This window comes from Tamandua tetradactyla, chromosome 21 (assembly GCF_023851605.1).
Source record: "Tamandua tetradactyla isolate mTamTet1 chromosome 21, mTamTet1.pri, whole genome shotgun sequence".
In the NCBI taxonomy this organism is placed as follows: domain Eukaryota; kingdom Metazoa; phylum Chordata; class Mammalia; order Pilosa; family Myrmecophagidae; genus Tamandua; species Tamandua tetradactyla.
In genome coordinates, this window is record NC_135347.1 from 29346786 (window position 1) to 29349298 (window position 2513).

Genomic DNA, 2513 nt, shown 5'->3' on the forward strand with positions numbered 1-2513 from the left:
ATTGCCTTTGCTCCTATGTCAGAGATCAGTTGAGTTTATTTATGTGGGTTTGTATCTGGGGTCCTTATTTCATTCCATTGACCTATTAGCCTATTTTCTTTCTAATACCACACTGCTTGATAATTAGAGCTTTATACTAAGTTTTGAAGTTTACAGTTTCATTCTTATGAAGTTGTTCTTCAGTATTGTTTTGGCTCTTCTGGGTCTGAAGGAATTTTTTAATACCAAGAAGTTATATTTATGTCTCTAATTTACTTAAGAATTTAGAGGGTTCTTATTGTGTCCTCCTATAAACTTTATTCATTTATTTCCAATTTGTTCAAGCAGGCAACTTATTTCCTCTGTCATTAGAGCTTTCTTTCATCACTTTAATATATCATGCTGCAAATTTTTCTATAAAAGAATGTTCTTTCAGTAGTGGCTCATTTCCTATTTTTAATCTGTTTAAAAATGTAAATAACTATGGAACCAACATAAAACAATGAGCAGCATTTATTTAATTTTATAGGCATTTTAAATCCTGACTGTAACTTACAACTCAATTATTTAGTGCTATTTACTTAATAATTTGTATAAATGAGTGTGAAAATATAGCTTGTATCTAAGCCTTTGACTTAGTTGTCTGAATATTGATAAAACCACAAATTTGTTCAAAGTGTGCTAATAATATTAACATGCTGGCTTTATGTAATAGTTTGAAATTGCATATATTGCAAATAGATATTCATCAATAGATTTCTGAATATATGAGAATATTGAAAGGCAAACTATTCAAGCCCTTGGATGTAAAAGACACTTTTACTATTAAATGAACTGCCTGAATTGTTTTCTTTATTTGTTTGTTTGTTTGCTTTCAAATTTCCAGTCCCATATTGACAGATTAGTTTCAAGATAATATATAGTTTTCTTTAGGGATGCAGTCTTTTTCTCTAAAATGGTTTATAATGTTTCTACCTCGATTCATCAGCTTTCAATTTTTTTGTCAGCATATCCTTGTCTCAAAAGGTAACACACTTAAAAACTTGATTTTTTTGTACCATGAAATCACTGCGAATAATGAAAACTCATAGGTAGCAAGTTTTATATTTATGGACATATGAACCATTTACAATTTCATTACTGATATTAATAAAAACATGTACTTTGTGTTAACTGAAAACATATAGATGGAATCTAAATACAGATAAGATGTTGACAATTTACTTTTGTTGGAGAAATGTGAACTTTCAGGAAAACATCAATAAGTGCAATAAGCACAGTATGGAAAATAGGAAAAATTGGCAAGAAAAACAAATGCAAATATTATATTTTTATAATGACAGTGAATATGAAATAACATACTTTCATGAGCAGAAAAGCAATCCCAAGATAAAAGTGGTCATATTTTTGGAAAAAAAATACTGGAAAAATTTTAAGAGGAAAATAGTATTTTTGTAATGATATAAAAATGTATTTTTTCCTTTTGAAAGGGCAAAGAATAGAGCTGAGTTAGGTTAACTGCCCAGTTTCTAACTTTCAGAAGCTAAAAGGTGACTCATGGAATTCTTTCAATCGTAATCTCTCAAGATTTCATTTTTCTAATGTGCTAGATATTAATGTTATTAGGATGTTGATTTTATGCCCTTCAGGGTTAATTTCTGAAGGCGTTAGCTGAATGGCATGCCATACTCCTAAAAGATGGTTTATCCTCATAGTCCTTTGTTTTCTAGGTACCTGATTTAGAGATAGGGGGCCTATTCTTTAAAAAAAAAAAAAACAGTTGGAAGCTATTACAACAATTGGGCTTAATGAAACTTTTTTTTTTCTTTTTTAAAAATATTGAATGCTTCATGAATTTGTCTTTCATCCTTGAGCAGGGCCCATACTCATCTTCTTTGTATTGTTCCAATTTCAGTACTTGTGCTGCCGAAATGAGCACTAATGTAACATTTTTAACTTTATATTTTCATTATCTACCACACTGAGGCTTCAGGGAGTTAAGTTTGAGTTAAAGAAGATGAAGTACTTCTCGGCAAAGTGAGACGACCTCACAAAATTTATTTGATCTGACGGACAATGCTAACTGATGATATAAATACTGAAAAACAGAGATGGAATTAAAACCATGAACAGAAAAGCTGAAGTACAACACTAAGAAATACCAAGGGGTTTGTGGGGCTACTTTTCCCTGAATTTTGCTGTTGAAGAGATAATGCTTAAGTTCTAATCTTAATAAACCTTTAGGATAATAAGGATAATAAACCTTAGTAATATAACTAGCCTTCATTAAGCAGTAACAATATCAAATACATTCTAGTCACTTCGTATATAGCTCACATGAGAAAACTGGACCTAGAAAATATAGGTAATCTCACCAGAATCCAAAGCTATTAAGTGCTTCAGTCAGTAGGAAAAAATTTTGGAGCATCTTAGGTCGACACGATTTCTGCACGATCTGATTGACTTGTAACTGATGAAATTTTACAAGAGGGAGGTTGTTCTCATATTGTCCCAGGTTTGTCTGATATAGGCAT

The 2513-nt window shown here is 30.9% G+C and overlaps 1 non-coding gene across 1 annotated transcript; it reads right to left on the minus strand.

The window, feature by feature from the left end:
• Positions 1–1811: 1811 nt before the first annotated feature.
• LOC143665885 (U6 spliceosomal RNA) lies at positions 1812–1918 on the minus strand. The gene has a single exon (XR_013167280.1). It is a non-coding gene; the product is annotated as a U6 spliceosomal RNA (small nuclear RNA).
• Positions 1919–2513: the final 595 nt, after the last annotated feature.